Genomic DNA, 20,783 nt, shown 5'->3' on the forward strand with positions numbered 1-20,783 from the left:
ATTTATACAGTACATCTCAAGGCTAGGACAGGAAGTTGGGGATCCATTCTCAGGTTCTCTGCATATGACACCTCTTCAGTGATGATTGGGAATCATGGAAGACTTGGTGCCAGATGTAGAATTGTATGCCAAGGCTCAGTAGTTGATTTTCTAAACCACAAGCCTCTTATTGAATAATGCTTCCATTCATTCCTTTATCTCTTGCTGGGGACCAACCCCTGCCCAAGCCTGACCCACAGAGCTTAGAATCTAGCAACAGCCTCCATCCCCACCCTACATCCGCCCCCCCCCCCCAAAAGAAAGACTGAAGATTCTTGTATTTAAATAACAGGAAATCTGAAGGTAATTTACAGTGACCCCTTCCAACTTTGGTGAGGGGTATGTGTGCTAGAACAGAAACAAATCACATAGCTCAAGGACAATCATCCTCTTATTCCACCTTTTTTTTTTTTTTAAAAACTCACACCAGAGAGAACAAAGGAGACATTTTAATTGATGAAATCCAGCCTAAAGCATAAGCCTATATACCTGTAGAAAGTACTCCCTCCCAAAGGCTCAGGGTGACAGGCCAGACCATGAACAGTGACCACTAGAGCTGGGAACTCAGGAAGAACTTTTCAAATGAGAAGAAAAAATGAATGCATTGAGAACACACCATTTGCTCAAAAGACTGGGAGAGGTTTCTGGAAAGACAAAGTTTGGTGAATGCATTTTGACACCTTGTGATCACACGAGCCAGTATAATCAGGTATTCAACACTGCCTGAGCCTTAAAGGTCTTGAGGAAACTGCGACTTTCCTGTCACTTTAGGGTTAGGAAATGGGAGAGGAAAAGGAGGCTGGGCCTCATGGTCCAGGTCTTGATAAGAATCTGGAGGGGGTGCGGACAGATGAGACTTCAGCAACAGTGTCAAGGACTTAACACCCTGTTTTCAGGTTATGATCATGCTCTGGCTTTTACTTTCCTGATCAGTAAAATGAAAAGGTTGAGGCAGATGATTGCTAAGGTCATTTCTAGCCTGAAACTTTTTATGTTCTTCCAAGAAATCTTGGGGATGAAACAAGAGCTGAGAATTCCTTGTCTGGTTCTCCGGATATAAACCCTGATGAGTAGGGAGATGGTTGGTCAGATTCTAACAAACTGGACATATTTTTACAAGCTAATCATGTTCAAAATATAGTCACTGCCCTTCTTTCTGTATTGCATGAACAAACGATGGAAGCTAAGATAAAAAGATCTCTGTGGCCCCTAGAGAGATCTCCAGGGCATGAATTGAAGCTTTCACCAAACCTAATCCTACAGAAAACAAAGTCAGTGCTGCAGAGGAACTTTGAAAAAGCATCTAAGGAGCTGAGGGTGCGCAAGGCTCTAAGTGTAATGCCCTGAACTTCAAGAACATAGAGTAAACTTTAGTTACTTCTACTTATGGACATAATGAAAAATGTAGATGAGCCCTTTCCATGGCTAAGAAACAGTCTGTGAGTATGTCTTTTCTTCATATGTGAAGGTGACTCAGCTGATCCACTTAATAGGATGTGTGTCTGGGGGTGTTTCAGGCAGCCTTTGTTTTGTAGCATTCCCTCACTTGCCCATTTGTTTTCTCTCTAGATCATTCTCCCATTAAGCAGCTGACAGAGGCTAAGCAGAGCTCAGCATATGGAACAGAGTTTTGTTTCCAGTCAAGGCTCCAACTCACAATCTTGGACTCCTTGACATGATGTTAAAACAGATCCAGACAGCCTAATTAAGGGTCTGAGTTTAAACCCAAGGCTGGAGTTAGCCCCAAGCTACTCAATCTGCCTATGTCATTTTACAAGACACAAAGAGCCAAGAACTCTCACTTATCTTGTCCTTCTTGGTGGTTTTCCCTCCAGTCCCTAAAAGCCTGTTGACAGCCTGCTAACAAGTTTCCTATCTCCCCCTCTGCCTCCTTCCACTTTGGTGGGGCTGGTGCTTCTGTGGTCAGAGTTCTTGGACAGCCTGCATCTGGGGGGCTGTGGAAATACGGGCTCTGAGAAAAGGGTTATTCATTCCCTTCATTCAATCACCTATTCAATGCAACTAGTGCAGTCTGGGAGAGGCTTGGAGGCCAGTCAAGGCACAAAAACAGCCACCTGAGACCATGTTAATGTCACCAGTGCCGTCTCTAGGGAATAATGCATGAGGTACCTGGACTAAAAGTTGAAAGGAAATGAATCACTGAAACTGTTCCTCTTAGGCTGCAAGTATGGATCCATAGCCCACGGTAGAGCTCTTTCTTCCCCAAAATGCGGTTTGTGATTACGATGGGATGAGCACTGTCCCCACCCTAGCAGGCTTTTCAGAAATGCTCAGCACAGTTATTCAACGGCCACAATGTTTGGCGTTTGCTCACTGCTTCCAGTTGCAATAATACAGTGTTCACCATGATCTCTAATGCCTACAAGGGTTTCACTGTCCTATTAATATCTTCCTTATGCAGAACTACCGAGAGGCCCCTGGGATAAAGTAAGCACCCGTCACTCTAATAAATACATAGATAAAAGCTATTTGGTGATAACCCTGGCCTGCAAAAGATGACTGGCCAAACATTTATTGAACACCTGCTATGGAGCAAGGTATTATGTTCGGTTTCTACAAGGCCCTACAGGATCTTCCACTCCCTGCCCTACGTTATCTATCAGGCCTCATCTCCTTCTACCCTCCTAGTGCCAACTACTCTGCTTCAGCTACACAGGCCTCCCTGTTTCTCTAACCCGAGAGGCATGCTCCCAATTTAGGGTCTTTGCAAACCTGCTCCCCCTGGCTGGCACTTCCTTCCTGTAGAGAAACTCGCGGCTAACTCCTTCGCTTTCAAGTCTTTGCTTAAAGGTAACCTCCTTAATGAAACCTACTCTGATCATCCTTTATAAAATTAATGTCTTTCTAACTCTACCTCCCGATCCCTTTTACTGTATTCTTTTTTCTTTTCCCATTGCACATAATGTCTAAAAACGTACTATATAATTTATTTATGTGTTGATCGTCTATGCTTGTTCACTATAACATGAGTACCATAAAAGAGGTATTTGTGTGTGTGTGTGTGTCTGTCTGTCTGTCTGTTTTGTGCACTGGTTATCCCAAGTGCCTAGAAGAGTCCCTGCACATATTAGGTGCTCAATAAATATTTGTTGAATGAATGAACAAATAAATGAATGGAATCAGACATCCAATGCCCACCTGCTAGCAGGGCTACACATAAGCCATATAAGACAAAAAGGAATTTGCCATCTTGTTCTAAAGCTCTCCAGGATCCAGACTCCATACATCCTTTATTGAGCAAATTCCAGTTTACCATCACATTCTCCTTATAAATGTAATCTTCAATTTATTTCCCATAATATTTAAATAAAGTAAACATGCCAATGACCAATGACTTAAGAAGACTATTTCTATATGTTCCTAACCCATTTCTCAAAGGTTACTGTGACCTTTTTGCTCTGCTTGGTTCTTCTCTCCTTCCCCTAACCTGTGGATCTGTCCTCATGCCCTATCTTTTCGCTTCCCACTCTCCTACTCTGTGGTCTCATCCACTGCTACAATTTCACCTTTTCTACACCTGTATCACTTGAGTCCTCATTTTTTCTCATAGTTCTCACCCTGTATTTCCTAGACCTACTTAGAGATTGTGCTTGAATGTCTCATTGGTACCTAAAAGTAAACAGGGCTAAAACTAAATTCCTTGCCTTCCTCCTGAGACTGGCTTCTCCTGACTTTCTACTTCCATTTGGGCAATCACTGCCTCCCAATCCCTAGGCTCAAAGCCTGGCACGCTCTTTGACTCATTTCCGTAAATGGGCCGCACCCTCACTTTTGCACCAAGACAGTTGCCAAATCCTTCACGCTCTTGAATCTGTTCTCAGCATTTCCACTGCTATCACCTCATTGCAGACTCCTAACTGGGCTTCCAACCCAGTTAGGGTTGGGTTCTAATCTAACCCATTTTAGACACTCAAGCTAATTAGTTTTCCTAAAGTGCAATTCTGAATTTGTTGCTCTCTGGCTCAGAAACCTTTGATAGCTCCCCATCACCTACTTAAAGTACAAATTCCTTACCTTGGTATTCAAGCCCCTCCTAGAATGTTCCTTTCTCTATCTTGTATCCCACTACTTCCCAACATGTGCCCTGTTCTAAAATTAAACTCACATGTTTAATTCCCTACATATAATGTACTTTCTTATTTCTGTGCCCTTGCTCCTACTTGTCTCACTACTAGACATTCTCCCTGCTACTTCTTTTAAAAAAATTAACATGTGAATGGCAAAAAATTCATTTCCCTCCCTACCCACTCCCCTTGTTAAATAATTTCTTGAAATTCCAGGAATGTTCTAACCATTTTCAGGCATGCACACAAATACATATGCATTTATAACCATATACAATAAAATTATTCCATATATGCTTTTCTGTAACTTGCCTTTTTTTCAGTAAAATAAAATTTGTGCACTTTTTCTACACCAGCACATACAGATTAACCACATTCTTTTTAACAGTTGCATAGTGTTCTATTGAGTAGATATGCTGTACTATATAACAAGTTACCTATGAATGGACATGTAATTTCTAGGGCACGGGGTTTTTTTGTTTGTGGGTTTTTTCCCCTATCTTAACAGTAAATATCTTTGGGTATATTTTTCTTTGCATAATTGCACAGATCTGTAGGACAAATTCCTAACAGTGGCATTATTGGGCCAGAGATTATACACATTTTATGGTATTTTTTAAGATTTTATTTTTAAGTAATCTCTACACCCCATGTGGGGCTGGAACTCACATCTCAGAGATTAAGAGTTGTACGCTCTTCTGACTGAGCCAGCTAGGTGTCCCACATTTTACATTTTAATAACTGTGAAATCATCCTAAAAGTTTGCACCAATTACAGTCTTACCAACAGTGAGTTTGAATGTCTGTTTCTCAAAAAATGTTGGCCAACCAACGGTTGTCAAACTTTTTCATCTTTACCAATTTGATAGATTAAAAAATAATCATTTTATTACTTTTACCCATCCCTTCTCCATCTTTTAGTCTGTTGGTAATTACATATCTTTGAAATCCCATTTTAAAAGTCCATCCCTTTCACAGATCGTCCCTTACAAATTTCTTCCTTTGCTAAGCATCTACAGTTTTTCTTTTACCTAGGTCTCATGCTGCTTTGAATTTTAGTGATTAGACTATATGTTTTATTCTTCTGACCACTGTAGTTTGCAAATTTCTTGGAAAGACCTGATCTTATTTATAGAAACAGAATTTAGAGCTAAACAAGACTTTTCTTTTTTTTAAGATTTTATTTTTAAGTAATCTCTACACCCAAGGTGGGGCTGGAAGAGATCAAGAGTTGCAAACTCCATTGACTGGGTCAGCCGGACACCACACCCCACCCCCTCTTTTTTAAAAGATTTTATTTTCAGAGCTAAACAAGACTTTTAGAAATCATATTAACCAAGCCTGTCGTTTCTATAAATAACAGGAGTATTAAGCATTTGCAGAATGCTTACTGTTCAAAGGCCTTTCCTAGACCTTAAATTAGTTATATTAAATCCTCACGTTAAGCTTACAAGAGAAACATGGTTATCCTGGTTTGAGGAAACTAAGCTACAAATGATTTACTGAGGAAAGTGGTTTACTTAGAGCGGGTCCAAGACCAGAATCCAGCATCCTGGCTCCATTCATTGCTCCTTCTACGATATCCCAGCTGCTTCTCCTTTCCCTCACGCACTTAGCTGCACAATCAATATTTGGTGAATGAAATGACTTTTTAAAAAAATTGCCAGGTGTTGACAGTAGCTTGAATAGCCAAAATTAAATAAAGGAAACATGCTGGTGGCCGGGGATGCACAGCTCTCTACACATCTTTCGCCCTTCTTTGGGGGTCGGGGGGGCGGAAAGCGCTGTCGGCAGCTTTTGCTACAGCGACCCTGTCCCCACCCGATCAGGCCGCGCCGGGTCCGAAGAAAGCACGGCTGCGCGCGGCCCCTTTAAAGCTGCGGGCGGCGCGTGCCCACAGGCCTTTCAAATGGGCCAATAAACGGGCGATGGGCGGTCCGCCGAGAGCCAATAAACAACGAGGACACTGCGGGGTGTGCGGCGGCCCAAGCGGTTTCAAACGGCTTAGAGCAGGCCCCTCGGTTCTGACCCGGCGGAGGTGAGTGGCCGGTGGGCCCGACCCACCCACCTAGGCCCTCGGGTCCTGGCGTCGCGCGCGCCGGGTTGCCTTGAACTCCGGGCGGGGGGCCTCCGCGACGCGCCCCTCCTTCGCCGCACGAACCCGGCGGTCTGAGGCGGCGAAGCGGGGCGGAGGCCGGGGGACGCGCGGCTGGGAGGGCGGGGGGCGTGGGCGCTCGTGTGCGGCCGAGGCCGCGATCCGGCTGACTCGAGCGCGCCGCGGCGGGGCGCGGGCCGCAGCGTCGGGGGAATGCTGGCGGCGCAGGGCCGCGCCTGGCGGCTGTGGGTGTTCCGGGGCTGGGGCGGGGGCCCTGCGAGCGGGCCCTGCTACGGTGCCCCTCGCGTAATTGTCAAATGAATGAATGAGTGAATAAGAACCTAGGAGGGCTGTTGTGGTTGTGAAGGGCCCGGTCATCTCGGAGCGTGACAAGGACTGCGGTACCGGGGCCTGCCCGCGCACCTGTGTCCCTGCCGGCTTGCTGCGGTTTTAACAATTCCGATCATAACCGCTCCGCCCTCACGCCAGTCTTTCTCTATCAAAAGGTGTCAGTAGAGTTCAGGTATCTTTCCAGCCCTGAAGGTTTGGCGGACCTTTGCGGTAGCCACCAGTGCAGGTTAGCTTGAGCAGGCCTGCTTCTTTAAGGTTCGGTAAGCTAGATTTTTTACTTTTTAGCCCTTACCACTCTTGGGCTGTTGAGATAGCTACCCTGCAATCGTGGTAACTGTCAGGCAGGATTTAAATGCATCCTGTTTTGCTTCTGGGGTAGAAAATGGTGAAAGCGATGTTGCCAGAGTGGCTACTGTGTGTTAGAAAATATATTCGTGTTGATGAATCCTAACAATGAGTTTTTCATTCAGCATCAATAGAGGGTAAAGTGGTTTTTGCAGAACTTGCCCCAAATTTATGCTTGGCTCTAATTCTCAAGGGGAACTAAGGCATCAAATCTTGGCCCAGAAATGCTGCCTGTCTTATTTTATGCGTAATTATAGTAATTGAAAACTCATTTTTAGAGAGGTGAACTCCTTCTTTCTCCATTTTCATCACCCTGAAAAGTCCTTCTTTGACCTAAAGAGCCAATATATTAAGCTAACAAATTTTTGAAACTTTTTAAGAAGTCTAAAAGATTTGGACTTTCTGAAGTGACTGGATAAACTGTAATGTTGTTTTAATAAAATTTAATGATACATAGGTGAAATCAATTTATTTTGCCAGCATAAATTAAACTTAGTCATCCGTGAGAAAAAGATCTTACACAAGTTTTCTAAGTCTGCTCGCTGGAGCACTGGCAAGTAGGGTTTCCCATAACAATATACCTTATACTTTATTACTTTCAACGTTTTGATCATCAGCTTTGAATTATGAACAGTAGTATAGCCTACAACTGACAGCTCAATTTTAGCAGCAGAGCTTTTTCTTTTATTTATTTTTTAATTAAAAACAATTTTTTTAAAGATTTTATTACTTATTAGAGAGCATGAGTGGGGGGGGGACAGTGGGAGAGGGAGAAACAGGCTCCCTGCTGAGCAGGGAGTCTGATGCGGGACTCCATCCCAAGACCCTGAGATCATGACTGAGTCAAAGGCAGATGGTTAACCGACTGAGCCACCCAGGCGCCCTGTAGCAGAGCTTTTTAATTGCAGTAAATTTGAATACCTTAATATTATGAACACTGTTCTAGATTTTGAGGAGGCAATTAGAAATAATAAAAACATCTTTAACAAGGCCTTAGGATATTGTTTAAAATCTTGATGTGGAATGAAAACTTTTTTCTTTATTTTGAAGTAAAACCAGGCTCTCTTAGGCTTCTTGACTCAATGGAGTCTCATTCATTCATTCAACACAGACTGAGGTTGATGCCTACTGTGTGTTAATCACTGTTCTAGATTCTGGGAATATACCAGTGAACCAGAAAAAGACAAAGCTCCTGACCTAAGGGAGTTTGACAGTTTTATCTCTCAAACAATTTGCTACACTCAAACAGTTTGCTATCTATAATCCCTCTGGCCCAGCTCTGGTCCTTGAAAAAAATAATACTCAAATACTTTATTAGCAGTAGCTAACATTTATTGAATAGTCACGGGGTGCCACATTTTATCTTTTTTAATCCTCACAGCTTTTTACAGATGAGAAACTGAGTCTTCGAAAGGTTATGCAACTTATTCAAGATCATACAACTAATAGAATCTGAATTTGAACCCAAGTTAGTCTTTCTTCAGGGCCTTTGCTTTTAACCTGTGGTTGTACTATATGAAGTAATGAGGTCTGTTAAGGAGAATTCAGGAGCACTTTCTCGGTAGAATACTTCCCCTCCCTTTTTTCTTAATACTTCTAGCAGAGCCATGAGAAAATATGATAGGCATGGTAGTTTTTAGAGGGAAGATGGGGCGGTTCAAAATACATTATTTACTGGACAGCTGTGACTTTGGGGGAGATACTGGGGGAGCATAAAAGTGAGATCTTGATCTAATTACCATTGAAGGATTCCTGGTGAGCAATGTTGGGAGTGGTTTGAGATTCCTAAATGACTTTTGTATTTTTACCTCTGAAGTTCACTTATCTCATTCCTATCAGGGCGGTTGCCTTGTTTACATGAGATATCTCAAGCATGTTAAACTTACTCTTTTTGGCCTTTACATTTGTTGTTCTCTTTGTATACCAGCTCTGCTTAGGTCTCAACTCAAATGTCATCTTAAAGAGACATTTTTTATGCTTCCAATTAGAGTAGCCTTCTTGGCCACTTTTGCCTCACTTTCCTTTTTTATTCACTTCATAGCATTTATCACTATCCAATAGGTCATTTATTGTTTGGTTGTGTATTGTCTGATTTTCTCACAGAAAAAGAACGCAGAGCACAGATTTTTTTTCCTTCTTCTACCTTTGAGGTTACTTCAATGCTCACACAATGCTTGGAACAAAAAAGGTAGTCAAAAAATATTTGTTGAACAAAGTTGGCCAAAACTGTCATAGTCTTTATGTGATAAAGTGATAAAAACAGTAAGTATGTAACTAAAGCTGGCTGTGTTACTGTGTTTTTGGATGTGAGCCTTATCTCAACAGACTAATTTGGAAAGTCTTAAACTAAGAAAACTGGAAAAATGGTAGTTTTATGTTTGTGTCAACTGGGAGGGAAGGTAGATTTGGCTTCCCCACTCCTGCGTTTGTTGTTGTTGTTGTTATTTATTTTTCAAGATTTTATTTTATTAAGTAGGCTCCATGCCCAGTGTGGGGATCGAACTCACAGCCCTGAGATCAAGATTACATGCTCTACCGACTAAGCCAGCCAGGCGCCCCCCTCATCATCATTTATTTATTTATTTATTTGAGGGAAAGAGAGACAGGGCATATGTGCACGCTCACATGCGAGTGGTGGGGGACAGAGAAAGAATCCTAAGCAGGCTCCACACTCAGTGCGGAGCTTGCTGGGGCCTGTCATGGGGCTCCATCTCATGACCCTGAGATCATGAGCTGAGCCGAAATCAAGAGTTGGATGCTTAACCAACTGAGCCACCCAGGTGCCCCTGTTTTTTGTTTTGTTTTGTTTTTTTAATTTAAAAAATTTTCTATGGAAGTTTTTAGGGGTATTGGTTAAGTATATTTTAGGGTATCCCACTCCTGGAATTTATCTGATGTTTTTCTCATGATTAGACTGGGGTTATGGTTTTTGGGGATGATAATGACAGAGAGAAAGTGCCATTTTCATCATATCATGTAAAGGATACATACTATCAGCATGATTTATGACTGTTGATACTGACTTTGATCACCTGGCTGAGGTAATGTTTGTCAGGTTACTCCTCTATAAAGTTAATTTTTTCCCCCCATTCCATACTGTCCTCTTTGGAAAGAAGTAACTATGTTGCCTACATTTAAGGAATGAAGAGTTATGCTCCCTGTTCTTTGGGGTGGAGTATCTGCATAACTTATTTGGAATTCTTCTGCATGGGAAATTTGTCTTTCTTTCCTCATTTGTTAATTTACTCAAGTATTATATTAGTATGGAATGAAGGATATCTGTTTTATACTTTGAGTTATATTCCAATACTACTTTTTTTTATTGCTCAGATTGTTCCAGCTTTGTCCATTGGGAGCTCTTTCATTTGGCTCCTGTGCCCCCTTTAACATACTGACATCAGTGTGTATGTGTGTGTGTGTGTTTAATAATTATTTTTTAACACTCCCTTACTTTCTGGCACTACAAGATGATCCAGGCTCATCTTGTATATCTCTTGTCACAGTGCTAAAAATCAGCTATTTTTCCAAGGAGCTCTGCTTCCTTTTATTGGAGAATGATATAAGAAACCCAAGATTTGGGCATTAAGTATTCTCATTGCTGCTTTCTTTCTTTCTTTTTTTTTTTTTTTTAAGATTTTATTTATTTATTTGAGAGAGAGAGCACAAGCTGGGTAAAGAGCAGAGGGAGAAGCAGACTCTCTGCTGAGCGGGAAGCCCGATGTAGGACTCGATCCTGGGCCTCCAGGATCGTGACCTGAGCCGAAGGCAGATGCTTAACTGACTGAGCCACCCAGGCGCCCTCATTGCTGCTTTCTTTTAAGCCCTCTCAACTAATGGAGCAGAGTTAGTTTTATACTAACTCTTGTATATAGACCTGTCTGTAAATATTTCTGTGTGTAATCATCTCTAACTATATTTATTAAGTTAAACATGAGTTCTTACTGGTATCTCCAATTCTAGTCCATTATCACATAGACCATTCTAGCCTTCTCCCCTTGCTGATCTGTGAATTTCCATGTCAACAGTAGAAACCTGGCTTCCACTATCCATTTACTTAATTGTTCAATTCCAGTAAACATATATAGCAGCATCAGAGTTGTTAACCCGTACTCTCATGGGAAACCACTTTATCAACAGAGTACAGTGCTTATGTACAGTTCCTTGTGCAGTTATTTTGTGTAATGTCCCTTCTTTTGAGTTTATCTAATATTTTTCTCATTATTAGACAAGAGTTACATGTTTTTGGAAAGAATGCCACAGAATACCGTCATTTCATATCAGGGGATATGTGACATCGACATGATATCACTGATGATGTTGATCTTTTTTTTTTTTTTTAAAGATTTTATTTATTTATTTGAGAAAGAGAGAGAATGAGAGAGAGCACATGAGAGGGGGGAGGGTCAGAGGGAGAAGCAGACTCCCCGCCGAGCAGGGAGCCTGATGCGGGACTCCATCCAGGGACTCCATCCAGGGACTCCAGGATCATGACCTGAGCCGAAGGCAGTCGCTCAACCAACTGAGCCCCCTGATGATGTTGATCTTGATCACTTAGTTAAGGTAGTGTTTGCCATGTTAATATGTGAGGTTACTATTTTTCCTTTTCTATATTGATTGTTTAGAAGTGAATCACTCTGTCTAGCCCACCCTCAAAGTGGTGGAGGGCTTAAGTACCACTTAAGAGTATCTACATTTATTATTTAGAATTTGGGAAGGAAGATTTGTCTCTTCTCCCCCATTCATTTCTTTATTCAACCATTTATCTATCAGTATATCTATTTTGTACTTTTAGTTATAATCTGATTCTGTGTTACTTATTTTTTTGCTCAGTTGTTCCAGCTTTGACCATTGGGAGATCTTTCATGTTGGCTCCTGTGTCCCTTTGACATGTCTCCGTCCTTTTTTTCTTTTTCAGCATTTCCTTACTTTCTAGTACTATAAGCTGCCCCAGACACATCTTTTATTTTCCCTGGCCCAACCCTAGAATCAGCCAGTTCTCCAAGGAGCCTTGGTTCCTTTTACTGGACAGTGATTTATAGAAACCAAGATCTGGGTGCTCCGTGTGCTCATTGCTGGGGTGTCATTATTTCTAGGCCCTCTCAGTGGACAGAGCTAAGTAATATATGTATGTATGCTAACTCATGTATATGCATATACATACAGTTGTTTCTGTATCTTTCTGTATATTAAAGTAAATATGAATACATACAGTTCTTTCCAACTTTCAGAGGAAGCTTAGGTCCCAAACAGATGTCTTCTTTGTAACTTGCTTTTTACTGAGATCTAACTTTTTCCCCCAATTAACACTTTTTAAGTGCCACAGAAAACATTGCTTTTCATGACCTGGTAACAGCAGTGGTTGACCTGGGATGTGATCTTTGTTTAGATGCATTCAAAGCATAAATTCTGACTCAGCTGGAATGGTCATATATTTTTGGCATAGATACGGTGTCAGATAAGCCATGGTGACCTCATGTCTCTTGACCTTGTCTCTTCAAACATGATTTTTTGTTATTTTATTAAGAGATAAGAGACCTACTTCTTTGATCTCTTAATTATATTTTTTAGAGATTTGTTATTAAATGATTTTTAGATCCTTTCTATAAAGATGAGAAAAAAATTGAGTAGTTTCAAGAATTTCTTGAAATTCATTTGTTTAATGTAGATGTGTTTTTGCTTTTGTTTTTTCTTTTCATTTTTCAATCATAAGACTTGAAGTAGCATACTTCATCTGAAAGTCAGCTACCAGGAAGTAAACCAAAAAAGGCTTTTCAGCAGCCTAAGTAGGTATCACAAATTTTATTGGCCTCCCTCAAGTAGATCCTGTTCTCTCTTAGGCACAGTTTCAGCTTGCTTGGTTCTTTAAATCAAGAGCTAAAACTTAAAAAGGCAGCACTGTTACAAGCTAACTAAAAGTGTTAGCTTGATCAAAAGGGTTGAGAAGAAAAGCTAAAATGTTAAAACATTAAAATTCAAAAAAGCTATAGAACCATTTAGATTTGGTGCAAGTGTCCCTCATAACTCTGTGGCAGTAGGGGATTATCCTGAAAAGTTTAAATGATTATTAGTATACTTTATTTAAGAAGACTGGGAGGCTTAGGTATTTCCTTAGATTTATATGAAAAAAAAAAGTTACATAAAATTGTTGTTCCAAGGATTTGACTTCTCCTATTTGGCTACTTTGGCTGTCTAGAACATCTTATTCCCTAATCTTTTTTTTTTTTTTTTTTAATTTACAGTGTTTTTTTTTGTTTTTGTTTTTTTAAGATATTTATTTATTTGACACAGAGAGACACAGCGAGAGAGGGAACACAAGCAGGGGGAGTGGGAGAGGGAGAAGCAGGCTTTCCGCTGAGCAGGGAGCCCGATGCAGGACTCGATCCCAGGACCCTGGGATCGTGACCTGAGCCGAAGTCAGACGCTTAACTGACTGAGCCACCCAGGCGCCCCACAGTGGTTTTTTTTTTAAATAATCATTTTATGTCCTTATCCACTTGTAGTATGAAGTCCCTCATTTGTAGATTTCAAGAATCTTTTTCAGTACTGTTATTTCACATTTTTCTTTCGGTCTTTTTTTATGTACATTCTTAAAAAAAAAAGTCTCACGAGGGGCGCCTGGGTGGCACAGTCAGTTAAGCATCCAGCACTTGGTTTTGGCTCAGGTCGTGATCTCAGGGTTCTGAGATTGAGCCCCACATGGGGCTCTGTACTCAGTGGGGAGACTGCTTGGGATTCTCTTTCCCTCTCCCTCTGCCTCTCCCCTCCCACTCGCGCGTGCTCTCTCTCTCTCTCTCAAATAAATAAATGATTCTTAAAAAAAAAAAAAGTCTCATGAGGGGCGCCTGACTGGCTCAGTTGGTAGAGCATGTGACTCTTGATCTTGGGGTTGTGAGCTTGAGCCCCATGTTGGGTATGGAGATTACTTAAAAATAAAATCTTAAAAAAAAAAAAAGTCTCATGAAAGGCTCCTAGTCTAGAACTAGTATGAGTGCTTCATTTGGGAGGAGAGACCAAATCTCATATCAGAAATCTCCGTGCAGTAAATAAAACTTTTTTTACGCTTCTGAGGACTACTTATTTTGAGCAATGTTTAATATGGGGGAGATCCCTCCAGACAAAATATGGACAGTCCCTTTGAGTATCATAAAATGGCATTTACTTTTTTTTTTTTTTTAAAGATTTTATTTATTTATGTGACAGAGAGAGACACAGCGAGAGAGAGAACACAAGCAGGGGGAGTAGGAGAGGGAGAAGCAGGCTTCCCGCAGAGCAGGGAGCCCAATGTGGGACTCGATCCCAGGACCCTGGGATCATGACCTGAGCCGAAGGCAGACGCCTAACGACTGAGCCACCCAGGCGCCCCAAATGGCATTTACTTTTTTAATTAATAGCAAATCTGCTTCCTATAGGATAAAAAGGAATAGATTATCTGTACACCCAAAGAAGCAGTTTGTTTTAAACCAGAGGAGACTTGCCTTTCTTGGTCCTAAGAGTGCTGTGCTAACTTAGGTAACTTAGGCCTTTCTTGGACCAGAGGACTAAAATACGGGTTAAAGTCTGAACTGAATCTAGAATCCCTGAATGACTGGGATGATGCTTATAGCAACATAATAATGGTAACTACCATGCTTGAGTGTTTGGTAGTTGCCAGGCAGTCTGCAGTACTCCTTCCTTACATAAAGTCACTGGGTTTGTATAATATGGCCCTTTTTAGTCCCTGTTTGGCTACTTGAGTTACAATTCTGTTCTTTACTTTTGCTTAGCTCTTTTGGACTTTCACACACAAGCCTTAACATTCTCTATTATTCCCACTCATTATGCCTTTGCCTGACTAATCCCTATTAATTTCCTTTAATTCTCAGCCTTAATTACAGGCATACCTCAGAGATACTGCAGGTTCAGTTACAGACCACTGAATAAAACGAATAGCACAGTAAAGTGAGTCAATTAAATTTTTTTTGGTTTCCCAGTGCATATAAAAATTATGTTTACACTACACTGTAGTCTGTTAAGTATGCAATAACATTATGTCTAAAAAAAAATGTGTATACCTTCATTAAAATATATTTTGGGGGACACCTGGGTGGGCTCAGTCAGTTGAGCATCTGCCTTCGGCTCAGGTCCTGGGATCAAGCCCTGCGTCAGGCTCCCTGCTCAGAGGGGAGCCGGCTTGTCCCTCTCCCTCTGCTGCTCCTCCTGCTTGTGCTCTGTCTCTCTCTCTTAAATAAATAAATAAAAATCTTAAAAAATAATAATAAATAGGGGCTCCTGGGTGGCTCAGTCGTTGGGCATCTGCCTTTGGCTCAGGTCATGATCCCGGGGTCCTGGGATTGAGCCCCGCATCGGGCTCCCTGCTCAGTGGGAAGCCTGCTTCTCCCTCTTCCACTCCCCCTGCTTGTGTTCCCTCTCTCGCTGTCTCTCTCTCTGTCAAATAAATAAATAAAATCTTTTAAAAATAATAATAAATAAAGTAAAATATATTGTGAGGCGCCTGGGTGGCTCAGTCAGTTAAGCGTCTGACTCTTGATTTTGGCTCAGGTCATGATCTCAGGGGTCGTGAGATTGAGTGCCACGTCAGGCTCTGTGCTGGGCATGGAGCCTGCTTAAGATCCCCATCCCTCTTGCTTGTGCATGCTCGCTCTCTCTCAAAAAAAAAAAAAAAAAGATATAGATATACACACATCATGTATATATAAATGCTAACCATCACCTGAGCTTTCAGCAGTTTGTTATCTTTTTGCTGGTAGAAGGTCTTGCCTTGATGTTGATGGCTGCTGGTGGCTGCTGAAGGTGGGAGTGGCTGTAGCAATTTGTTAAAATAGGACACCAGTGATGGGTATTAAAGAGGGCAGGTACTGCATGGAGCACTGGGTGTTACACGCAAACAATGAATCATGGAACACTACATCAAAAACTAATGATGTAATGTACGGTGATTAACATAAAAAAAAATAAGACACCAGTGAAGTTTGCTGCTTCAGTGGACTCTTCCTTTCACAATTTCTCTGTAGTATGTGATGCTGTCTGATCGCATTTACCCATAGTAGAACTTCTTTCAAAATTGGAGTCATCCTCTCAAATCCTGCTGCTGCTTTTTTTTTAAAAAAAGATTTTATTTGTCAGAACACAGCAGGGGTGAGGGGCAGGCAGAGGGAGAAGCAGGTTCCATGCTGAGCAAGGACCCTGGGATCATGACCTGAGCCGAAGGCAGATGCTTAACCGGCTGAGCCACCCAGGCGTTCCCCTGCTGCTGCCTTATCAACTAAGTTTATGTGACATTTCAAATCCTGTGTTGTCATTTCAATAGTCTTCACAGCATCTTCACCAGGAGTAGATTCTATCTCAAGAAACCACTTTCTTTGCATATCCATAAGCAGCAGTTCCTCATCCATTAAAGTTTTATCATGAGATTGCAACAATTCAGTCACATCTTTAGGCTCCACTTCAGATTCTAGTTCTCTTGCTTTTTCCACCACATCTGCAATTACTTCCTCCACTGAAGTCTATAACCCCTCAAAGTCCTCCACGAGAGTTGGAATCAGCTTCTTCCATACTCCTGTTAATGTTGATATTTTGGCCTCTTCCCATAAATCATGAATGTTCTTAATGGCATTTAGAATGGTGAATCCTTTCCAGATGGTTTTCAGTTTACTTTGCCCAGGACCATCAGAGGAATCTCTGTGGCAGTTACAGTCTTATGGAATGTATTTTATAAATAATAAGGTTTAAAAGTCAGAGTCACTCCTTGATCCGTGGGCTGCAGAATGAATGTTGCGTTCGCAGGCGTGAAAACATTAATCTTCCACATCTCCATCAGAGCTCAACTTGGGTGACTAGGTGCATTGTCAATGGACAGTAATATTTTGAAGATTTTATTTATTTATTTGACAGAGAGAGCACAAGTAGGCAGAGAGAAAGAGAGAAGCAGGCTCCCTGCTGAACAGAGAGCCTGATGCAGAGCTCGATCCCAGCACCCTGGGATCGAAGGCAGATGCTTAACTGAGCAACCCAGGCGCCCCTGAGCAGTAATATTTTGAAATGAATGTTTTGGGTTTTTTTTCTGAGCAGTATGTCTCAACAGTGGGCTTAAAATATTCAGTAAACTGTGTTTTAAACAGATATGCTGTCATCCAGGCTTCGTTTGGTTTATAAAGCACAGGCAGAGTAGATTTAGCATAATTCTTAAGGGCCCTAGTATTTTCAGAATGGTAAATATACATTGGCTTTAACTTAAAGTCACCTGCTACATTAGCCCCTAACAGGAGAGTCAGCCTGTCCTTTGAAGCCAGGCATTGATTTCTCTCTAGCTATGAAAGCCATATAGAAGGCTTCATTCTCACTGGAAATCTGTTGTTTAGTGAGGCTACCTTCATTGATATCTTAGCTAGATCTTTTGGATAACTTGCTGCAGCTTCTTCATCAGCACTTGCTGCTTCACTTTGCACTTTGATGTTACAGAGATTACTGTCCTTAAGCCTCATGAACCACCCTCTGCTGGCTTCAGACTTTTCTGCAGGTTTACCTCTCTTCTGTCTTCATAGCATTAATTGAAGAGACTCAGGGCCTTGCTCTCAATTAGGCTTTGGCTTAAGAGAATGTTGTAGCTGGTTTAATCTTGTATCCAGACACTTAAAACTTTCTTCGTATCAGCAGTAAGGCTGTACCATTTCTGCATTCACTAGCATACCACTTTTAATTTTTTTTCAAGAATTTTTCCTTTGCATTCACAACTTGGCTAATTGGTGTAAGAGGTCTAGCTTTTGGGTTATCTTGGCTTTGGACATGCCTTCCCCACTAAGCTTAATCATTTCTAGCTTTTGATTTAAAGTGAGGAACGTGGGACACCTGGCTGGCTCAGTCAGTAGAGCATGCAGCTCTTGATCTCAGGGTTGTGAGTTTGAGCCCCACATTGGGCATACTTAAAAAATAAATAAGTAAAGTATTAAAGTGAGAAACATGCAAACCTTTTTTTCACTTAACATTTAGAGGTCATTGTAGGGTTGTTAATTGGCCTAATTTCAATATTGTTTTGTCTCAGAGAGCAGGGAGGCCTCAGGAGAGAGGGAGAATAGGGAGGCTTGAAAGGCTAGTGGGTGGAGCAGTCAGAACCCAACAGCCTTTATCCATTAAGTTTGCTGTCTTGTATGGGTATGGTTCATGGTGCCCCAAAACAATTACAAAAGTAACATCAAAGATCACCAATCAAAAAAAAAAAAAAAAGATTACTGATCACAGATACAGATCACCATAACAAATAAAATAATAATGAAAAATGTCCATGTCCAAAATGTGACACAAAGTGAGTAAATGCTGTTGGGAAAATGGTGCCCATTGACTTTTTGATGCAGGGTTGTCACAAACCTTCAATTTGTAAAAACCACAATATCTGGAAAGTGCAATAAAGTGAGGTATGCCAGTATCAGTTTCTCGGGGAGACCTTCCCTGACCCCTGAGTCTAGATTAGGTGCCTCATAGTAGCAGGCCCCTGACCCCTGGGCTACTATATTGTACAACCTATACTTAGCACGTAGCTGAATGCCTAACAGAGTAACCTCACGTGATCCAGCAAGCAAATGTACTTGTGGGGCAGGGGGATAACATGGATGTTGGGATTCTTAACATGTATAAGGCAAAATCTCATTTAAATTTTACAACATTTCGTTGAATTACCTTAGGCAAGTTGCTTAATCTCCATGCCTCAGTTTCCTTGTCTGTGAAATGGAGGTGATAATATCAACTTCAGAGTTATAAGAATTTAAATGAGTCCGTACGTGTGAAGTGCTTAGAATAGTGCCTGGCACATAGGGAATGCTCCAGAAGTGTGTATTAAATAAAGAACCACATGATGATCGTACTGTTAGGACAGATGATGAAACTGAGGCTCAGCTAGAGTGTGACAAAGCAAGTTTTAGGACTCAGATCTATCTCCAGAGCCCACGATGACAGGTTTAGATTGAATTTAATCTTGACTGGAGCTCTCTACAATCAGACTTATTGCAAACAACTGTTCTACTGCCATGGCTTTGCCAAAGTCAAAGATTCTAAAATTAAAATTACCCTCTTTCAATGATTTTATAATAAAAAATGGATAACTAAGAAAACAGTGGCAAAACTTTTAAAATTTCAAAATCTGTTGCTGAATGATTTCTCACTTTGAAAAGGGGCTTATTTCAGAATTCCATTAAATATATCCTATTTTTCTGACATGTTTGAAATACACATTCAACATACAAAATTTTATTTATAAATAACTCAAGGAACACATTTATTATGTATTTAAGACTTCTATGGTTTGATGAAATGGTGCTATTTTAGAAGTTATGTTAGAGTTCGAAGCACTCTGCTAGATGCTGGGGTAATAAATAAGATTCAGTTTCTTCTTTCAAAGGAGATATGGTGCCCAAAAAATGTTAAGGGGGAGAAGTGAGGCTTAGCTTATGGAATGAGTATAGACAGAACTAGCTTCAAGATTCCAAGCTGGAATTTTAAAGTTTTAGAGCTTTTAAAAACATTGAAGCTTGTTTTGTTTTTCGTTTTTTTTTTTTTAAGAAAGGAAGGCCAAGAGGGTTCCTGGGTGGTTCAGTTGATTAAGTGTCCAATTCTTGGTTTTGGCTCAGGTCATGATCCGGGGCCGTGGGATCGAGCCCCATACTCAGTCCCTCTCCCTACCGCTCTGCTCTGACCCACCCCCCCTTAAATAAATAAATAAAATCTTTTAAAAAAAAAAAAAAGGCTAGGTATTAAAGTGAAAAAGTAAAAGTTCTTTAGCCAGCCCCTTAGACACACTTCTTAGAAGTAGCCATTGTTAACAGATTTCTTTGGATCCTTCCAGAAAATTTGTATGTGATTTCAAACGTGTACAAAGTTGTATTCGTTTTCTATGGCTTCTGTAACAAATTACCACAAATTTGGTGGCTTTAAACAACAGAAATTTGCTCTCTCACGGTTCTGGAAGCCAGAAGTCCAACACAATTTAGGTCAGTCTTATGGGGGCTAAAACCAAGGCAGGGCCATGTTCCTCCCAGACACTCTCTCAGGAAGAATCCCTTCCTTGCCTCTTCTGGTGGCTGTTGGCATTCCTTAGTTTGTGTCAGATCACTTCAGCCTCTTCTAATTTTGCTCTTTTCTGCCTTTATGTGTCCTTCTCTGTGTGTGTTAAATTTCCCTCTCTTTCCCTGTTAGAAGGATATATGTGATTGCACTTAGGGCCTGTTAACATAATCCAGGATAATCTCCCCATTTCAAGATCCTTTATTTAATCACATCTACAAAGACCCTTTTTCCAAATAAAGTGACATTTACAGGCTCTAGGGATTAAAATCTAGTGTCTTTGGGGGTAGTTATCAGCCTACTACCAATGTGTACGTCCCCCATATGGTTTTACTAAACACAAAAGTTAGATTTCATGTACTGTCTTCCAGTTTTCTTTTTAAAACTTAGTATTTCTTCCACATTAATATTTAAATATTTACTTTAGTCTTCATCTTTTTTTAAATAGTTACAGAGCAGTTTACTGAATGGATGAATGTCTCACTTTTTAAAAGTTGTAAAAATACACAACACACAAAACTTACTATTTTTTTTTAAAGATTTTGTTTATTTATTTATTTGACAGAGAGAGGCACAATGAGAAAGGGAACACAAACAGGGGCAGTGGGAGAGGGAGAAGCAGGCTCTCCGCTGAGCAGGGAGCCATTGCGGGGCTCGATCCTAGGACCTTGGGATCATGACCTGAGCTGAAGGCAGACGCTTAACGACTGAGCCATCCAGGTGTCCCTAATTAAGTACATTTTAAATTAAGTACATTCACGTTGTTGTGAAACATCTCCAGAACTTTTTTTCATCTTGAAAATCTGAGTCTGTACATTC

At 41.0% G+C, this 20,783-nt stretch overlaps 1 protein-coding gene across 2 annotated transcripts in view; it reads left to right on the top strand.

Annotated features, from left to right (window-relative positions):
• The first annotated feature begins 6,063 nt into the window (after nucleotides 1-6,063).
• CKAP5 (cytoskeleton associated protein 5) overlaps nucleotides 6,064-20,783 on the top strand; it is a 102,542-nt gene continuing 87,822 nt past the window's right edge. Inside the window, exon 1 of one of the 2 annotated variants that reach the window (XM_045893776.3) lies at nucleotides 6,064-6,161. The gene's annotated coding sequence lies outside the window, so the exon portion shown is untranslated. The remainder of the gene's footprint in view (nucleotides 6,162-20,783) is intronic. The other variant, XM_054511941.2, reaches the window with a different exon arrangement.

Source organism: Mirounga angustirostris, unplaced genomic scaffold (assembly GCF_029215605.1).
Source record: "Mirounga angustirostris isolate CCGP_5_RB_7025 unplaced genomic scaffold, mMirAng1.0.hap1 SCAF_13, whole genome shotgun sequence".
Taxonomy (NCBI): domain Eukaryota; kingdom Metazoa; phylum Chordata; class Mammalia; order Carnivora; family Phocidae; genus Mirounga; species Mirounga angustirostris.